Raw genomic sequence first — 20,986 nt, 5'->3', positions numbered from 1 at the left:
TACCATGCAGCCATGACGTCACCCTGCCATTAAAAGCAAGCCTCGCGTTTCGAGGGGTTCCCTACGCGAACACATGTGCCCTGTTCGTCGGAGCTTTACAAAAACGCTCGCGTGGAGAACCCGTCTGGTCCAAATCCATATCCAGCCTCCCTTCTGTCCGTCCGCGGGATCGGCTAATCCACCACGTGCGTTTACGGACGGGGTTTCACCTGCGCAGGCGCGCACATGGCAGCCTCGTGCGTGGCATAGCACGGACCCCGAGCGCGCTGCCATGCAAACCCGGCACGGTCCCCAAAATAGCTACGGCCGCTACTCGGCCTTTGTCCACCGTCAGGCACCGTCGTCGTCTCACTTTCACACATGCACTCCCGCGTGCCACGACGCTCACACACCTCGACATGACATTCACACCGGGACATGCGGTTGCATGTTCGCGCATACCAACCGCCATCTCCCTCACATGCAGCGACCTCACACACACGGTCTCTCTCACACACGCTGTTCCTTCCACCCTCGGTGTTTCTCTCACACACACCTTTTCACTCAAGCACGCCGTTTCACCCACGAATGCCATTCACTCGCACACGTGGTTCCACTCACATACGGTGCTTCATCCACACTCGGTGTTTCCGTCACATACGCGGTTTCATTTACACACAGTGTGCTGGGAAGCACGCATTTCGGCACACTCGCAACCTCGCACACCATTTTACTCACACACGCGGTCTCTTTCACACACAACTTTTCACCCACGCTATGCGCGCTTTTCAGCACACATTTCGCCACACTCGTGAACACACACACCTGGACATTTACAATGGGGATTTGCGCTACAAGGGGTTACAGGGCCTTCACACCCCCCCAAGCTCTACGTGCACCCGTCAACAGCACTCGCCCCTCCTAACTCGCAAAGCTTGACCGGACCCACCGGGTCGAGATCCGCTTTAAGGGGGAATATTCCCTCCCCTCGTTCCATAAGGAGGCCATCCGGCTGCTTGCACCGGGTCACGACACATTCCCCGAGCTCCCCCTCATCGTCCTCCACTACCTCCATGTGTGTGTGCTCGTCTTTCACCCCTTCTTTCTCGTGTAGTCTCTCCTCTACCGTTTCCATCTCCAGCATCTCTGTTATTTATTTTACTTCCTTTATTATCTCTCTCGTCTCTACGTGTCTGGTACACATCTCCATCACCCCATTTAATTTTTCCCTCTCTGTCGCCGTCACTCTCTTTGTCACCTGCACGAGTCTTGTCTTACACGTCTCCCATATTATTTTGTCCTCCCCCGCTTCCATCGCGGGCCAGACAGCCGTTGCACTCCCTCCCAGCTTGTTCGCTCCAACACGTGGCGCCGCCATTTTGCACTCCACCGTCCGCGCTTCGTTGCACGCAATTGCGATTATGCCCGCCTGCAGGCCTCGCCCCATGCTCTGCATCTCACCCCGCAGTTCTTTCATTTCGTTTTTCACTTGTTGTGCATTCGTATCCATTTTGTTTTCCATCCTGCACGCATTTCCATTTATTTCGTCTTTCATGCCATCCATTTTGGCGTTTACCTTGCACACATTTTCATTTATGTTGTTTTTCATTTCTTGCATCATTTGCATCAACATTTCCCCCACTCGGCTGAATTCAGCCGAGCCCGACGAAGTCGAATCGCCTCGGTTGGTCGCGGCTTCGCTGGGGACCAGGGAGGGAATTTGACGGAGGAGGAGGGGGGGTGTCAAAAGCCGGCGCCCATTTCGGGTTCTGGGTTAGGTTTGGGGGGAAATTCAACCTGCATCTCAATGGGAATGTCCTGCACGGGGATTTCATCCTGGGCCATGGATTCTAACATTTCTAAATTTATTTCTAAACCCTCCTGCCCATGTTCGCTTTGAACCGCCATCTTTCGTATCAGAAAAATTTAAAAGCTCGTATTTTGGGGGAAAGGAGGGTTGCTTCGCACACCCCTGATCCGATTCCCGTTAATTTGGTTTGGAGTGGAATGAATCTGTTTCCCACTCCTTGACAACAGTGTTACGAATCTGCGCCCGCCGGTGTGCGGACAGCCGCTTTAGCCAATGGCAGCCGTCTCGCCCACTGAACGGACAATTCAGTCGCGACTTTCCGGAACAATGCCGAAAACCAGTCACGGGTATGCTCCAAGCGCACACCACGGCCTAGTCAATATTCTACCCGCGCGTGACAGGGTCAATCGCCGATATGCCTAATTATTCGCGCGGGCAGCCTACTGAGAGATCGTACCTCAGCGAGGTCTGCTCGGACACGAACCGCTAAAGCAGTTCGTTCCGTTCTGGGATAACTGAGCGGGGTATTATCGCGAGACCTCGCTGGATCCGATTCTTTTATCGGCTATCAAAAAGCCCGCGATTATTCCGAAGGCAAGATAGCAGTTCAATTGGGGGAAAAGGACACAACGAACGGGTGACATTTAAACAAGAACATTTATTATTTACACACGTACACAGTAATGCAGTCATGCGAAGCCTGGTGTTGGCGCAGTGGTAAGGGCAGTGGCTTGGGACCCAAGAGGTCCTGAGTTCAAGCCCTGTTGGGACACTGAATTAATATATGCATGTATATGTATATGTATATATATAATGTGTATGTATATATATATATATATATATAATGTGTATATATGTATATATATATATATATATATATATATATATATATATATATATATATAGATATATAATGTGTGTGTGTGTATATATATATATATATATATATATATATATATTTATATATATATATATATATATATATATATAGATATATAATGTGTGTGTATATATATATATAGATATATAATGTGTGTGTATATATATATATATATATATATATATATATATATATATATATATATATATATATATATATATATATATATATATATATATATATATATATATATATATATATATATATATATATATATATATATATATAAAAACCAAGTCGAAAACACCAGGGGGTTGACTCAGCCTGCCATCCTTCCGAGGTCGGAGAAATGAGCACCAGTTGTACTGGGCCCGGTGTATGCCCCGGTTAGAATAGGTGTACCATATCCCTGTGTGTCGTAAGAGGCGACCAGGGTTGCGTCAGGAAGGGCATCCGGCGTAAAAACCTATGCCAAATCATTATGCGGACAACAAAACGAATTTCCATACCGGATCGGTCGAGGCCCGGGTTACCAACGACCGCCACCGGTACCGGTGGTCAGCAGGGTACCAGTGGAAATTGTGCTACTGTTGGGCGAAGGAGGAGAAGGAGACGGGGAAGGCGAGTCCGGAGGCAGTGGGAGAGGGGGAAGGGTAGAAGTGTGGAGGTGAGAGTTGGAACTCTGAATGTTGGGACGATGACTGGCAAAGGGCGAGAGTTGGCTGATATGATGGAGAGAAGAAAGGTGGACATACTGTGTGTACAAGAGACCAAGTGGATGGGGAGTAAGGCGAGGAGCATTGGAGGTGGTTTCAAACTGTTCTACCATGGTGTGGATGGGAGGAGAAATGGTGTCGGGATAATCCTGAAGGAAGATCATGTCAAGAGGGTATTGGAGGTGAGGAGGGTGTCTGACCGAGTGATGAGTGTGAAGTTGGAAATTGAAGGGGTGATGATGAATGTCATCAGTGCATATACCCCACATATGGGGTGTGAGATGGAATATAAAGAAGATTTCTGGAGTGAGTTAGATGAAGTGGTGGAGAGTGTATCCAAGGATGAAAGAGTGGTGATTGGAGCAGATTTCAATGGACATGTTGGGGAAGGGAATAAAGAGGATGAGGAGGTGATGGGGAGGTACGGTCTCAACAAGAGAAATGTGGAAGGGCAAATGGTGGTAGAGTTTGCAAAAGAATGGAAATGGCAGTGGTAAACACGTATTTCAAGAAGAAGGAGGAACACAGGGTGACATACAAGAGTGGAGGAAAGTGCACACAGGTGGATTACATCTTAAGTAGGAGATGCAACCTGAAAGAGATTAGTGACTGTAAGGTGGTGGCAGGGGAGAGTGTAGCTCGACAGCATCGATTGGTGGTCTGTAGGATGACTTTAGAGGTGAGGTTGAGGAAGAGAGTGAGGGCTGAACCAAGGACCAGATGGTGGAAGCTGAAGGAGGAAGACTGTTGCGTGAAATTTAGGGAGGAGGTGAGACAGGCGTTGGATGGTGGTAAAGATGGGTGGGATGATTGGGCAACGACAGCAGAAGTTGTGAGGGAGATAGCTAGGAAGGTACTTGGTGTGACATCTGGACAGAGGAAGGAAGATAAGGAGACTTGGTGGTGGAATGAGGAAGTACAGGAAAGTATAAGGAAGAAGGGGTTGGCGAAAAAGAAGTGGGATAGTCAGAGAGATGAAGAAAGTCGGCAGGAGTACAAGGAGTGGCGTCGAAAAGCAAAAGAGAGGTGGCTAAGGCCAAGGAAAAGGCATATGACGAGCTGTATGAGAAGTTGGATACAAAAGAAGGGGAAAAGGATTTATACCGATTGGCAAGACAGAGGGACCGAGCTGGGAAGGATGTGCTGCAGGTTAGGGTGATAAAGGACGCAAATGGGAATGTGCTGACGAGCGAGGAGAGTGTGTTGAGAAGGTGGATGGAGTACTTTGAGGAACTGATGAATGAAGAAAATGAGAGAGAGAGAAGGTTGGAAGAGGTGGAGATAGTGAATCTGGAAGTGGGGTGGATCAGTAAGGATGAAGTGAGGACTGCTATGAAGAAGATGAAAAGTGGAAAGGCGGTTGGCCCAGATGGTATACCAGTGGAGGCATGGAAGTGCTTAGGAGAGATGGCAGTGGGGTTGTTAACCAGATTGTTTAATAAAGTCTTGGAAAGTGAGAGGATGCCGGAGGAGTGGAGATTAAGTGTACTGGTTCCGATTTTCAAGAATAAGGGTGGTGTGCAGAGCTGTGGAAATTACAGAGGGATAAAGTTGTTAAGCCACACCATGAAGTTGTGGGAAAGAGTAGTGGAAGCTCGGTTGAGAGGAGAGGTGATGATCTGTGAGCAGCAATATGGGTTTATGCCAGGAAAGAGCACCACTGATGCGATGTTTGCTTTGAGAATGTTGATGGAGAAGTATAGGGAAGGCCAGAAAGAGTTACATTGTGTGTTTGTGGATTTAGAGAAAGCTTATGATAGGGTGCCAAGAGAGGAGTTGTGGTATTGTATGAGGAAGTCGGGAGTGTTGGAGAAGTATGTGAGGATCGTGCAGGATATGTATGAGGACAGTGTGACAGCGGTGAGGTGTGCGGTAGGAATGACGGACCGGTTTAAGGTTTAAAGTGGGATTGCACCAAGGATCGACTCTGAGCCCTTTCCTGTTTGCAATGGTGATGGACAGGTTGACGGATGAGATCAGACTGGAGTCTCCATGGACCATGATGTTCGCGGATGACATCATGATCTGTAGGGAGAGTAGGGAGCAGGCTGAATCGAGCCTTGAGAGGTGGAGGTACGCACTGGAGAGAAGGGGAATGTTAGTCAGTCGGAGTAAGACGGAGTACATGTGCGTAAATGAGAGGGAGGGTGGTGGTATGGTGCAGTTGCAAGGAGTTGAGGTGGGGAAGGTGGATTGGTTTAAATACTTGGGATCAACTGTCCAAAGTAACGGAGAGTGTGGGAGAGAAGTGAAAAAGAGAGTGCAGGCAGGATGGAGTGGGTGGAGAAGAGTTGCAGGAGTGATTTGTGACAGAAGGGTAGTTGCAAGAGTGAAGGGGAAAGTATACAAGACGGTAGTGAGACCAGCTATGTTGTATGGTTTGGAGGCGGTGGCGCTAACAAAAAGACAGGAAGCAGAGCTGGAGGTGGCAGAGTTAAAGATGCTGCGATTCTCGTTGGGAGTGACGAGGATGGACAGGATAAGAAATGAGTGTATTAGAGGGACAGTGCAGGTAGGACGGTTTGGAGACAAAGTGAGAGAGGCGAGATTGAGATGGTTTGGTCATGTGCACAGGAGGGAAACGGAGTATATCGGGAGAAGGATGTTGAAGATGGAGCCGCCAGGCAGGAGGAGAAGAGGAAGGCCAAAGAAGAGGTTCATGGATGCGGTGAGGGCGGACATGCGGGTGGTTGGAGTGTCAATGGAAGATGTGGAGGATAGAGCGAAATAGAGACAGTTGGTCCGCTGTGGCGACCCCTAACGGGAGCAAGCCGAAAGAGGAAGAAGAAGAAGAAGAAGACAGTAATGCAGTCATGCAATCAATTGGCGGGAAGGGACAAGACGCGAGCAAGACAAAGCACTACAACCGTCTATTATTTATTATTCACAAGCACTTAACAACAGTTCTACTTGCGGACATGGCGCCACAACATTCACACAAATAAAAGCAAGGAAAAGACCCCCTCAAAGACAAGGGGGTCAAACTGGACCCGTAGGCCTTTATAACGTGGAGCTTGGCGGACCGAAGGAGTTCCACAAGACCGTTGCAGGTTACCTCCACCCTCGTGGTGCCTCGATGGGACGACCCGCGACGTCCCTTCCCCACGGCAGCTAGCGTAGCCGCAGTTGAGCCCAGGCCTTGCCAAGCGGCCGGGTGATTCGGGCCTCAGCCGGCGACGCGTTGAGAGGAACGAATGGGTCTTGATGCTCTTCCAAAGTTGATGCTCTTTGTAAGAACCCGTCCGTCCCTCAGCGATGCTCGAACTGTGCCGAAGCCCGATCACCTCAGACCGTTTGGCGCTGGCTGGCGAGCTCTCTCTGGCTCTCTCCACACGAACGCATAGGTCTGCGTGGCACAGAAGGTTTGGCCATGCCCTCAGCTCGCGTGTCCTCCGCTCTCCTGGACTTTTCCCCCGACTGTGTTCTCCAGGCTTCAGGCTTCCACTCAGCTCCCCGACCTCTCCAGAGTGACTCTCCACCGACTCCAGACTGCGAACTGGTGCTCCGCTCGGCCTTTTATAGGACTTGAGAGACGAGATCTGACCTCCGCTCTCCGACCTTCAACCCCCACAGGCCCGCCCCTTTCTCTCTTTTGATCCGAATTCCGAGGTGAATCCTCCACAGAGCAGACTTGCGTGAGATCACCAAACTTGCGCGGAGAGCAAACCCCCGCGTGTGCCTGCAGTGATGCTGTTCGATGCGGACTTGCCGCGGCTGGTGCAAACATGGCGTCGCTTCGGGGATGAAGGTGAGGCGATGTTATTCGGGTTGGTCTATTGGGGGAGATACGGTTTAGGAGATGGTGGGGAGATGTCGTTGTTATGGACGGGGTGGTTGGTGGTTGACGTGGTGGTTGACGTGGTGGGTGTCGTGGAGAACATGGTTGGTGGTTGGCGTGGTGGTTGGTGGGTGGCATTGTGGTTGGTCCAAAATAATGATAGTAAAGAAAAACGGCTAACTCAAAGATCACAGCCCTGTCCACACGGATATATCCCATTAAACAACGGTGGGGAAATCTAACTGAACACGGACTTATCGGCATAACTGATCTAAGGACCGATATGGTGCTCTGCGAATTTCCACAGCCGTAACAATATATATATATATATATATATATATATATATATATATATATATATATATATATATATATACATATATATGAGGATGACCTTGCTCGAGGTACGCACACTCAACTCTGAGCCGTCTAGCATGTGGTTGAATAATGACCCAGCTGTAAATTGTCGTCCTGGTGTTTCCCATCAAGTGTGTGTGTGTGTGTGTGTGTGTGTGTGTGTGTGTGTGTGTGTGTGTGTGTGTGTGTGTGTGTGTGTCAGGGTCAGGGTCAGGTATGGGAGCATGTGCCAGAACAGCGCGTCGCTGCGTCCACTTTCCGCCGGTACTCCAGGGGCCTCCGTCTGGCCATCCCCCAGGCAGATGCCAGGCCCATCCCCATCTCCTTGAGATGATGGTCAACCTGCTGCAACCATGAGGCACGTGGTCGGCCCACTGGCCTCCTCCACTCATGAGACTCCCTCGCTGAGAGAATCTGGTGAGCAGGATCAGCGTCAGGAAAGCGAGCCACATGTCCATACAGCCGCAGCTGACGCTCACGGACTATGCAGGTAACAAATCTCATGCGAGTCTCTCTCAGCAACCGCTCGTTGGACACAAAATCCGACCAGCGATAGCCAAGGATTCTCCGAAGAGACCTGGTACCAAAGGAATTAAGTCTCCGTCTCAGATCCTTGGTCAAAGTCCAAGTCTCGCACCCATAGAGCAAGACTGGAAGTACCAAGGACCTGAAGACTCGGACTTTCGTCCTCCCGCACAGGTACCGGCAGCGCCACACCCCATGATCCAGTGAATCCATGACTCCCCAGGCCCGACCCAGGCGTCTAATGGCCTCCGGCTCACAACCTGCGGCGACATGAATATCACTGCCAAGGTAAGTGAATCTATCCACGGCCTCCAACATCCTCACCACAAACAGACACAGACAGGACAGCAGCATCCAAGATGTCACCGAAAGCCTGGATCTTTGTTTTGACCCAAGAAATCCGTAATCCCAAGCGGCTCCGACTCCTCATTCAGCACCTCGAGGGCCCCAAGAGGATGTCTAAAAGTCTCTCCGCAAAGATGACTGCATCATCTGCAAAATCAAGGTCCGAGATCTTGACATTGCCAAACGATGCACCGCAACTTGATCTCTCCGACATCCTCCCAAAATCCAGTCCATACAAGTGCTGAAAAGTGTGGGGGCAAGTACACATCCCTGACGAACTCCAGTAACAACTGGAAATAAGTCAGAGGCGGTACCACCACACTTCACAGCACTCTCAGTACCAGAGTAGAGTTCAGACATCAGATCGATCAGTTTCGGTGGCACCCACGAAGACCAAGAATCCTCCAGAGGACATCCCGATTCACTGAATCGAACGCTTTACAGAGATCAACATAGGCTGCAAGCAGCCCCTGCGAAACTCTCGTCTGCGTTCAGTGAGGACACGAAGAGCAAGGATACGGTCAATCGTTGACCTCTTTGGTGTAAAGCCTGACTGCTCTGGACGCTGGTGCTCAAGCAGATGGTGGCGAACCCTATCAAGAATTATCCGAGCAAAGACCTTGCCCGGCACTGAGAGCAGCGTCACCCTCGGTAGTTGTTGCAGTCTTGGCGATCACCCTTCCCTTTCCAGAGAGGGACAACAAGGCCCCTCTTCCAGTCAGTTGGGATGATGCCTGTGTTCCAGGCAGAGCACAAAACTGCATGCAACGGCAGAGTGCAGCATTTCCACCAGCCTTGAGAAGTTCAGCATGGATGCCACAGATCCCTGGAGCTTTGCCCCGTTTCAACTGGTTCACCGCAGCCCGTGTTTCCACAAGCGATGGTGGACCACAGTTGATTCGAGGTCAGCAACAGGGATTATGTACCTATGACGTCCAACTCGACAGCTGGGGGATCAGCCTGGTACAACCGCTCAAAGTAACCGGCCCAGCGGTCCTTCACTTCAGACTCCTCTGTCAGAGCCTACCACTCTCTGCTCGAACTGCAGTGCTCCGAGGGATGGGCTTGGATGAGCATGTGCGCGAATTCCCCTGTAAGCGGGACGAGAATCACCTGTCCCACAGGTGATGCTCTACCCCTCACAGATTCCTCGCACATAGGCCTCCTTGTCCACCCTCAGTGCACGTACAGTTTTACGCCTCAGCTCCCTGAACAGCTCAGCTCTGCCATTCAGCCTGGCCCTGCGACTCTGGTCAATGGTATCCAGTGTCCCTTGAGAGACAAAATTCTTCTTTGCCCTGCGGTGAACTCCAAGGCATCCACCGGCAACATCAAGGACGGTGGTCTTGAAGGTGCTCCACAACTCTTCAGGACCCCCAAAGCACCCAGACCCCTAAAGTGTCCACTCAGCCTGTTCGCAAACTCCTCAGCTACTCTCTCATCCCTGAGCTTGGCAACATCCAGCCTAGGCTGGGATGGTACCATTCTCCAGGATTTAAGGTGCAGCTTTAGAGTTGCTACAACAAGCCTGTGGTCAGTATTGAGGAACTGAGCACTCCGGTGGAGCCCTGCAGTTCTGGATCATCCTCCAACGACCGTCAATGAGGACATGGTCAATCTCCTTTGCCACACCGCCAGCGTTGGAATACCAAGTCCAGCGATGAGCTTGCGGGCGCTGAAACCATGAACCAGCCACCCTAAGTCCATGACTTCTTGCAAAGTCAAGGAACTTAGGTGCTATTCTGGTTCATAGTTCCTGACCCATGGGGACCAACACACACCTCATAACCATCCCTATCAGTTCCAGTCGATGCATTGAAATCCCCCAAGACTAGAAGTGTATCTCGTCTGGGGCACTGATCAACCACAGACTCGAGTGTGGCGTAGAATGCATCCTTCACGGTAAGATCACTCGCCTCAGTCGGAGCATAAATAGAGACCAGGGAAATGACACCTAAGGAGTAGACGAATCCTTAATCTCATAATACGCTCGTTGACCGGTGTTACCTCAATTATCATTGGGGTCAGCTTGTGGCCACAGCTACAGCAACTCCTTGGGTATGGTAACCATCAGAAGCGACCAGACCAATAGTAGGTGTAACCACCCACCATTATCTCGCCGCAATCCGGTCTCCGAACCTCAGAGAGAGCTGCAATCCCGATGTCCAAACGCTTGAGCTCAGATGATAACAGAGACAGGTGATCATCCTCTCTTAGGGATAGGACATTCCAGGCACCCACCCGAAGGGACCGCCTCAGGTTAACCCAAGGAGACCGCCGTCTGGTGGACGACACCTCAGCACCACTCCGACACACTCTCCCGCAATCTGACCCAGGGATGTTACCCCGTGGTTTCCCTCCTATCAAAGATTGGGGGTCCCGAAAGCTTTGCCCCAATCCCATCATCCGGTGAGCTGCCCTGCGGCTGCACAGGAGGTACTCCCCACGGAGTGGGTTTCAGATTTTTTGCGTTTTTGCGTTTTGCGGAATGAAGCGTTTTACGGTGGCTGGAGTGCAAATCCTGCCACCAACCTCCTAATAAGAAGTAACCCAACTGCAGGAGGACGTCCGCAGACACAGTTGGGCACTAGATATGGATGGCCGTTGGCTCACAAGGAGCTCCTCCGCCCTTTGACAGGTTTTGTTTTTAATCCTGCTGGGTGTCCATATCCAAACACCCTCCTCACCAGAAAACCTGGTGGGGGAGACGGTTTAGTCGCCGACAACCCGACCATGGAACAGGTTAGTACAGGTTTACATGGTACCTGTAGCAGGTCACAGATCGAACCTGACCTGACATAAAGACCTGACATAAAGACACAAGTGTGTGTGTGTGTGTGTTTATCAATGTATGTGCCATTCCTCAAATGAACGTTGAACCACTGAATGAACAAGTGCAGCAAAGCCAGTTTTGGGACACATGTGCTGATTAGATGTATCTGGGCCAGTTGCAAAATCAGGAGTCATTGGTTGCCAGAATCTTCTCCACCTTCTCAGGTACAAAATACACAAGTTCTAGGAGCAGTTAAGTTCAACTGGGAAGGGATGGAACAGACGACAGACAGACAGACAGACAGACATAGATAGATATTGAGATTGGAGACACAAGATTTTGAAGCATACACAGAATTGATGTGTTCGGCCTTCTCACGAGGAAATTCAGCCGTGGTACCATTTTAAGTGAGGGAAGCGATGGAGGAGGAGCATACTGCTCAGACAGACTTGACAAGGTGAAAACAAGAAGGAAAGCAGGAAAGAAAAGTAAGAAGTAAAGTGAAAGAAAAAAGGAAGGAAGACAAAAGGGGAAGGAGGAGGGAGGTCAGGTCAGATTAGATCTGTGACTTGCTGCAGGTACCGTGTAAACCTATTCCATGGTCAGATTGGCGACGACTAAACCGACTCCCCCACTAGGTTTCCTGTTGAGAAGGGTGTGTGATATGGACCTCCAGCAGGATTAAAAACAAAACCTGTCAAAAGGCAGAGGAGCTCCTTGTGAGCCAACGGCCATCCATATATAGTGCCCAACTGTGTGTGCGGACATCCTCCTGCAGTTGGGTTTCTTCTTATTGGGAGGTTGGTGGCAGGATTTGCACTTCGGTCACTGTAAAACTCTTCATTCTGCAAAACATACTAAAAGCACAAATAAATCTGAAAACCCACTCCATGGGAGTACCTCCTGTGCAGCTTCCTTCCGCAGGGCAGCTCACAGGATGACGGGATTGGGGCAAGCCTTCGGGACACCCACTCTTGAATGATAGGAGGAAAACTACGGGGTAACCTTCTTAAGTCAGATTGTGGAAGTGTGTTGGGGTGGTGCCAAGGTGTCGTCCATCAGACGGCAGTATCCTTGGGTTAACCTGAGGAGGTCCCTTTGGGTGGGTGCCTGAAGTGTCCTATCCTTAACAGAGCATGATCACCTGTCTCTGTTATCATCTGAGCTCAAGCATTTGGACATCAGTATTGCAGCACTCTCTGAGGTTCAAAGACTGGATTGTGGTGAGATCATGGCGGGTGGTTACACATACTATTGGTCTGCTCACTCTGATGGTTACCTTGCCCAAGGAGTTGCTGTAGCTGTGTCCAATAAGCTGACTGCAATGATAATTGAGGGAACACTGGTCAATGAGTGTTTTATGAGACTCAGGATTTGTCACTGCTTGGGTGTCATTTCCCTGGTCTCTGTTTATGCTCCGACTGAAGCGAGTGATCTCACCATGAAGGACGCATTCTATGCCACGCTCAAGTCTGTGGTTGATCAGTGCCCAAGGCGAGAAATTCTTCTAGTCTTGGGGGATTTCAATGCATCAATTGGAGCTGATAGGGATGGTTCTGAGAAATGTGGTGGTCCCCATGGGTCTGGAACTGTGAACCAGAATATCACTAAGTTCCTTGACTTTGCAAGAAGTCATGGACTTCGGGTGGCGGGTTCATGGTTTCAGCGCCCACAAGCTCATTGCTGGACTTGGTATTCCAACGCTGGTGGTGTGGCAAAGGAGATTGTACATGATTGTACATGGCATCAAACTGTACATGCACTAAGGTTGCACAAGGAGGCCTATGTTGCAGGAATCTGTGAGGGGGTAGGGCATCATCTGTGGTCAAGTGGTTCTCGTCCTGCTTGCAGAGGAATTCAGTCTTTACGTTCCTCCAAGCCCGTCCCGAGGTGTGCTGTAGTTAGTGCGGAGGGTGGGGAACTCTTGACTTAGAAGTCCAAAGTGAAAGCCCGCTGGGCCGGTTACTTCGAGTGACTGTACCAGGCTGATCCACCCGATGTCAAGTTGGATGTCAGGGGTGTTACTATCCCTATTGCTGACCCTCCAATCAACTGTGATCCACCTTCATTTGTAAAAACACAGGCTGCAGTGAACCGGTTGAATTGGGGTAAAGCTCCTGGGATCTGTGGCTTTCATGCTGAACTTTTCAAGGCTGGTAGAAATGCTTTACTCATTTCATTGCAGGCAATTCTGTGCTCTGCCTGGAACACAGGCAATATCCCAACTGACTGGAAGAGGGGCCTTGTTATGCCTCTTTGGAAAAGGAAGGGTGGGCACCAGGACTGCAACAACTATCGAGAGGTGACACTGTTCTCAGAACCAGGCAAGGTCTTTGCTCAGATAATTATTGATCGGGTTCGCCACCATCTGCTTGATCACTAGTGTCCAGAGCAATTTTGGCTTTACACCAAAGAGGTCAACAATTGACCTTATCCTTGCTTGTCGGGTCCTCAACGAATGCAGACGAGAGTTTCGGCAGGGGCTACTCACAACCTATAGTGATCTCAGCAAAGTGTTCGATTCAGTGAATCAGGATGCCCTCTGGAGGATTATTGGTCTTCGTGCGGTGCCACTAAAACTGATTGATCTGATGTCTGAACTATACTCTGGTACTGAGAGTGCTGTGATTTGTGGTGGTACCATCTCTTACTTATTTCCAGTGGTTATTGGAGTTCATCAGGGTTGTGTACTGATCCACACACTTTTCAGCGTTTGTATGGACTGGATTCTGGGGAGGATGTTGGCGAGATCAAGCTGCGGTGCATTGTTTGTGAATGTCAAGATCTCTGACCTTGATTTCACAGATGATGTAGTCGTTTTTGCTGGACTCTAGATATCCTTTGGGGGCCCCTCGAGGTGCTGAGTGAGGAGTCAGAACCGCTGTGATTATAGGTTTCCTGGGTCAAAACTAAGATCCAAGCTTTCAATGACATATTGGATGCTGCTATCTTGTCTGTACCTGTTTGTGGTGAGGATGTTGAGGTCACGGAGAGATTCACTTACCTTAGAAGTGATATTCATAACTCTGCTAGCTGTGTGCCAGAGGTCAAAAGATGTCTGGTTCAATCCTGGGGAGAGTAATGGATTCACTTGATCATGGGGTGTGGCGCTGCTGGTACCTGTGCGGGAGGACGAAAGTCTGAGTCTTCAGCTCCCTGGTGCTTCCAATCTTGCTCTGCGGATGTGAGACTTGGACTCTGACCAGGGATCTGAGACGGTCACCTAATTCCTTTGGTACCAGGTCTCTTCGGAGAATCCTTAGCTATTGTTGGTCAGACATGTGTCCACCGTGCGGTTGCTGAGAGAGACTCAAATGAGATTTGTTACCTGCATAGTCTGTGAGCATCAGCTGCTGCTGTATGGACATGTGACTCGTTTTTTTAAAATGCTGATCCTGCTCACCAGATTCTCTCAGCGAGGGAACCTCATGAGTGGAGGAGGCCAATGGGCCGACCATGTGCCTTGTGGTTACAGCAATTTGATCAGTATCTCAAGGAGATGGGGATGGGCCTGGCATCTGCCTGGGGGATGGCCAGACGGAGGCCCCTGGAGTAGTGGCGGAAAGTGTACGCAGCGACATGCTACTCCGGCTCATGCTCCCATACCTGACCTGAGCTGACCTGACCTGACCTGAGGTAGGAATTGAGAGTAAAGGGAGAAGCCAGAAGCAGAATGGGGAACAATGGAAAATCGGATTATTCTTTATTCTAACTTGCATTAGTAATGCATCTTCAGTTACCTTGCTTAACGAATGTTATATCACACATTAATTATTTTGTGTACAATGCATAAAAAGGTAGACAGGAAGAGAGTTCTGCTTTTGACAGTCGTTTAGCCGAGTCATTTGATCTGTATCAGCGAGCATTAACATTTCATGCAAATTTTTTTTCATGAAAAAAATCACCCAATTGTGTGTCGTTTCCTCTCATTGTTTTGTTGACTAATAACACTTACACAGAAGCTAAAACATGGTCGACTGAATTCATTCAGATCCATTCCCTTCAAAGAAGAATATTCACACTGAGTCATTGGCAATTAATTGTTATTTTCAATCGTTCTTGTAACTTTACCATAATTTATTCTCTCTCTCTGAGGCAAAAATATGTTGTAAATGTATTCCTATTTTTCTTCTTCTGAAGGGTTATTAAAACGCGCCTAATTTAGCTTTAAAATTGCATTGCTTAACTTCGCTCAGATGCCATGGAATTTCAGCCTTCTGGAGCGTTTGAGTATATTTAACGAGTAACACCAAAATATAATTTACACTTCTTATTTATTTCTCCTATGCTTGGTTTGAATTACAAACTTGGGACATGCCATAATGATGGTGTGCAAGCATTCATTGTGATTTATGGAGCGTGGATTGCAAGAATCGCAAAGGAAGGATCCCACAAGCTGGAAAGCAAGTGTAATCAGACATTTGATATTTATTTCCATGCAATAAACAATTTCATATGGTACATAGACATAGCAATACTTATATAATGGGAAATGTATTGAAGAACAAAGTATAATTACATTATATTCAAATTTCATTCATTGTTTGGAAGGAGTTGGTTAGTCTGAACCAAAGCTTGAAAAATGACATCCCTCAATTTCATACCACAAGGGACATTGAGATAATGCATGAGAGATAAGGAGAGAGAAGAAAGACAAAGACAATTATTAGTATAAATAAGTAAGCAGGGGGGGGGGAGAGGGAGAGAGAGAGAATGAATGAGAGAGAGAGAGGTAAATATAGAGAGAGAGAGAGAGAGAGAGAGAGAGAGAGAGAGAGAGAGAGAGAGAGAGAGAGAGAGAGAGAGAGAGAGAGAGAGAGAGAGAGAGAGAGAGAGAGAGAGAGAGATATATACACCAAATAGGTCAACAATTGACCTTATCCTTGCATATATATATATATATATATATATATATATATATATATATATATATATATATATCTTTTGAAAATCAATACTAATTGTGTGTGTATGTGTCTCCTACATAACTCTAATACCATAAAACGTAGCAGCCTGAAACTTTGCATGTATACTAAACGAACTCCAAGGAAGTGCACGAGTGATAATTAGGTGCTTGGGTTAATTAGAACACCTCTTTTGAAGATAATTAACGGCATTATTTAATTATTTCCTTTATCAGGCACATCCTCGGTCACTGCTCTCTATGGGGTATTCAGGCATATCCTAGGTTATCTCGCTTGGGTCTGAAGCCACCATGTTTTTTGGCCTGCTCAACCATGCCCTGATTTAGAACAGGCCACACCGATTTCTTAACAATCAAGTTCTTTTTTGTTCACTTTCCTCACTCATATTATCGAATGCCTGTTCGTCATAGCTACAAATCGCTGGGAACATTTCAATGCTTATAAATGCCCGGAGACCCCATCGTTGGTGGCTTTATTTCATTTCCGCCCATACCATAATCTCAAGAATCTCTTAAACGAAGAAAAATTACAAAATTAAAGGTCCAGATTTGAACTTAGCAGCAGTTCTGATGTTTGAACTAAAAAAGATATTAATTTGTCCAATTCAGACATTGCTTGGGCGTTTCCGGGTGCATGGTTTTATCGACGGCAATTAGTAAATCGCTTGCCAAGCCAGGCGTTCCATTAGAGTGCTTTCTGGAGTGCTAAAGCCACTTTCTGAGCGCCCTTCAGTCGATAGCGGTGCAGTTCATTTCCCAATCTGGATGTACAGTCTACAGTTACTACAAGGTAGAAGTACGTATACAGTGCACATGGACATGGTACATATGGGTAGATTTGGATCTGTAAGGACTCTTCACAGGTGTGTGGACATGCCATGCCCTTTACCCGCCATGTTGGCAAAGTTTCATTCCATATCTATTGGAGGTTTATATCTAGTTAACCTCCGCCATCGAAGATCGGAGGTTACTGTTTTTACCACTTTCTGTTTGTTAACCTCCGCCATCGAAGATCGGAGGTTACTGTTTTCACCCCTTTCTGTTTGTTTGTTACTTACGAAATCTAAAGATTTTGTAAGTATATTGATGCCTTCCGTTTCTGTTTGTTATCTTGCCAAAACGAAGTTTTTGCAAGATATGTTAGTCAGCTTGTATGTTTTTTTTGTTTGTTTGTTTGTTTGTTTGTTTGTCTGTAATCACATAGAAAAAAATTCTGCAGAGCACAGTTATCATTGGAAATTTTTGTAACTTCGTATATCAGAGGCCTATTGAGGTCCCTTTCAGTGCACAAAATTTTGATGGTCAAGGTCAAAGGTCAAGGTCACTTTGGCGCAAATCAGGGGAGTCGACGAAACCCTTATTTTTTTGAGTAATTTTGATCGGATCGTCTTCAAACTTCATGGGAATATAGCTCATGGTCTGGCGCTCAGCTGATTAATTTTTGGTGGCGATTGGCCTTGACCTTCATGTGTTTTTTTTTTTTTTTGGTCTGTAATCACATATAAATCACTCTGCAGAGCACAGTTATCATTGGAAATTTTTGTAACTTCGCATATCAGAGGCCTATAGAGGTCCCTTTCAATGCATAAAATTTTGAAGGTCAAGGTCAAAGGTCAAGATCACTTTGTCGCAAATCAGGGGAGTCGACGAAACCCTTATTTTTTGAGTAATTTTGATCGGATCGTCTTCAAACTTCATGAGAATAATGTTCATGGTCTGGCACTCAGCTGATTAATTTTTGGTGGCGATTGGCCTTGAGCTTCATGGTTAGCGCCTGAGGTCAAACATAGTTGACCCCAAGGTCAAATTTTCAAGTTTTAGGAACCATATCGTGTAGCACCTCAAATTGAACACCTCGATGAGTGCTTTCTCGATATGTCAAGCTTGAGACATTATGACGTCATTTGGTGATGTTATGAGGCAAAAGCATATTTTTCATGGTTACTCTGTAGAACGATTCTCATCGGAATCTCTCGTAGGCAGATATTCCTCAAGGAGTCGCTCCTGGTGGATAGCAGCTCTGTTCACCTCAGTATGACCTTAAAGAAGTCACATGTGGTCACCTTTTGGCAAGATACGGGTCACCCTGCGGGTGAAATTGGTTGATTTTACTTACGAAATCTTTAGATTTCGTAAATATATTGATGCCTTCCGTTTCTGTTTGTTTGTTAGTTTGTTTGTAGGCACGATAACTCGAGAACGGAAGAAGCTACCAATGTCAAATTACACCACGTGATTCAGGAGGGTGATGGCTAGTGCTGGTTAGATTTTGGTCAAAATCCGTCAAAGGTCAAGGTCCCAGTGAGGTCAAATATTCGTTTTTGATGGTTTGGTACAGATAACTCGAGAACGGAAGAAGCTACCAATGTCAAATTACACCACGTGAATCAGGAAGGTGATGGCTAGTGCTGATTAGATTTTGGTCAAAATCGGTCAAAGGTCAAGGTCACAGTGAGGTCAAACATCCAAAAAATGATAACTCGAGAACGGAAGAAGCTTCCAATGTCAAATTACACCACGTGATTCAGGAGGGTGATGGCTAGCGCTGATTAGATTTTGGTCAAAATCGGTCAAAGGTCAAGGTCACAGTGAGGTCAAACATCCAAAACATTTGATTTTTGATGGTTTGGTACAGCATCATCGTAGAAACTTCTGGTTTGCGTCGCTACCTTCTCAAGAGACAGCTTTTATTAGACAAGGTCAGAGGTCAAGTTGACGATTTCGTAAGTACCAGCCTGACTGCTTGTTTGTTTGTTTGTTGGCACGATAACTCGAGAACGGAAGAAGCTACCAATGTCAAATTACACCACGTGATTCAGGAGGGTGATCGCTAGTGCTGGTTAGATTTTGGTCAAAATCGGTCAAAGGTCAAGGTCCAAGTGAGGTCAAATATTCGTTTTTGATGGTTTGGTACAGATAACTCGAGAACGGAAGAAGCTACCAATGTCAAATTACACCACGTGAATCAGGAAGGTGATGGCTAGTGCTGATTAGATTTTGGTCAAAATCGATCAAAGGTCAAGGTCACAGTGAGGTCAAACATCCAAAAAATGATAACTCGAGAACGGAAGAAGCTTCCAATGTCAAATTACACCACGTGATTCAGGAGGGTGATGGCTAGCGCTGATTAGATTTTGGTCAAAATCGGTCAAAGGTCAAGGTCACAGTGAGGTCAAACATCCAAAACATTCGATTTTTGATGGTTTGGTACAGAATCATCGTAGAAACTTCTGGTTTGCGTCGCTACCTTCTCGAGAGACAGCTTTTATTAGACAAGGTCAGAGGTCAAGTTGACGATTTCGTAAGTACCAGTCTATGACTGCTTGTTTGTTTGTTTGTTTGTAGGCACGATAACTCGAGAACGGAAGAAGCTACCAATGTCAAATTACACCACGTGATTCAGGAGGGTGATGGCTAGTGCTGATTAGATTTTGGTCAAAATCGGTCAAAGGTCAAGGTCACAGTGAGGTCAAACATAATTCCGTAAATTCACGTGGAGAAATGGAGTATTTTTGCTTCGCTCGACGTTACGAGTTCATTTTAACTTCGATTTTAATTTTGTCTTCGGTTTTTGCGATCGCTTAGGACGCTTAAAACTCGGTTGTAGAAATTCTGGTAAAAATCGGATGTTTTGGAGACGTTTTAAGATTGTATAAAAAATATTTCACTCGATGCGTCACGGGTCGTCCCATGATGCAGTGCGCTCGAGCAGACGCGTCGTTGAGTTACGTTAAGGTATAATTGCGTGGAGAAATGGAGATTTTTGCTTTGGTCGACGTTACGATTTTTGATGGTTTGATACAGAATCATCGTAGAAACTTCTGCTTTGCATCGCTACCTTCTCGAGAGACAGCTTTTATTAGACAAGGTCAGAGGTCAAGTTGACGATTTCGTAAGTACCAGTCTATGACTGCTTGTTTGTTTGTTTGTTTGTTTGTGAACAGTATTACGGAAAAACTCCTCGACGGATTTCGACGAAACTTGGTGTGGGGGGGGGGGGTTAGTATGGTCCAAGGATAATGCTATAAGATTTTGGACTTGGTCCCCCACCCCCCCAAAAAAAAAAGTTAGAGAATTTTTTTTTTTGCATTTCTACATATTTTGTGATTTCCATCCCCCCCCCAAATAAATTTAGAGAAATTTTTTTTGTTTTTTGCATTTCTACATGTTTTAAGTGATTTCCAACCCCCCCCCCACCCAAAAAAAAATTTGTTAGAGAAAATTTTTTTTTAAACTTTCTTTTCAACAAAATTTCGATTTCTTTTTTTTGCATTTCTACATGTTTTAAGTGATTTCTAATCCCCCCCCCCCCCAAAAAAAAAATTAATGTTGGAGAAAAGAACTATAACTGTCAGCACTGTTGACAACATATTTAATGAATAAGATATAATGTTCACTTGACTGACCCAGCAGTATTGGCGACGGAGGTTTTGCACTCTCCCGAGTGCTCCCCCTCTAGTTTTCCTTTGTCCTCACACCCGTTTCTCAAGCAATTGGTTATCGGATGTGCTTTACAAAGGTTATATGTTTCTCTTTGTGAGTTTCAAAGCAAAATATGTTTGATATCACCCAACTTCCGAGCTGTTTGCCGTGTTCACGTGTTTTCTTAATTACCGAGCCAAATTTTTTTCCACCAGTCACATGCAACTGGTTCTAAAGATTAATGTTTGTGCACATCTCCTTCAAACATTTATATAAATGCAACGTTGTTTTTCGGTGAAAGATACTTAAAGTTTTGGGGTTGTATGCAGTACATACTGTTGTTGGTCATCACTAGAGATTGGGGAAAAAAATGTGGCGATTTCGGTCGGTTTAGGTTTTTTACATGTGATCTTTTCCAGCCAAATATGTGATGAAAAACACAAAATATGTGATTTTTTAAGACTCGTGCAATTTAAC

At 46.8% G+C, this 20,986-nt stretch overlaps 1 protein-coding gene across 1 annotated transcript in view; it reads left to right on the top strand.

The window, feature by feature from the left end:
- LOC147027329 (secretin receptor-like) overlaps positions 1–20,986 on the top strand; it is a 150,999-nt gene that overhangs the window by 66,793 nt on the left and 63,220 nt on the right. The window lies entirely within an intron of this gene.

This window comes from Eptatretus burgeri, chromosome 4, assembly GCF_056783735.1.
Source record: "Eptatretus burgeri isolate ZD-2024b chromosome 4, Ebu_testis_v1, whole genome shotgun sequence".
In the NCBI taxonomy this organism is placed as follows: Eukaryota; Metazoa; Chordata; class Myxini; order Myxiniformes; family Myxinidae; genus Eptatretus; species Eptatretus burgeri.
Note: the sequence above shows the minus strand (reverse complement) of the source record. Positions and strands in the feature narration are given on the sequence as shown.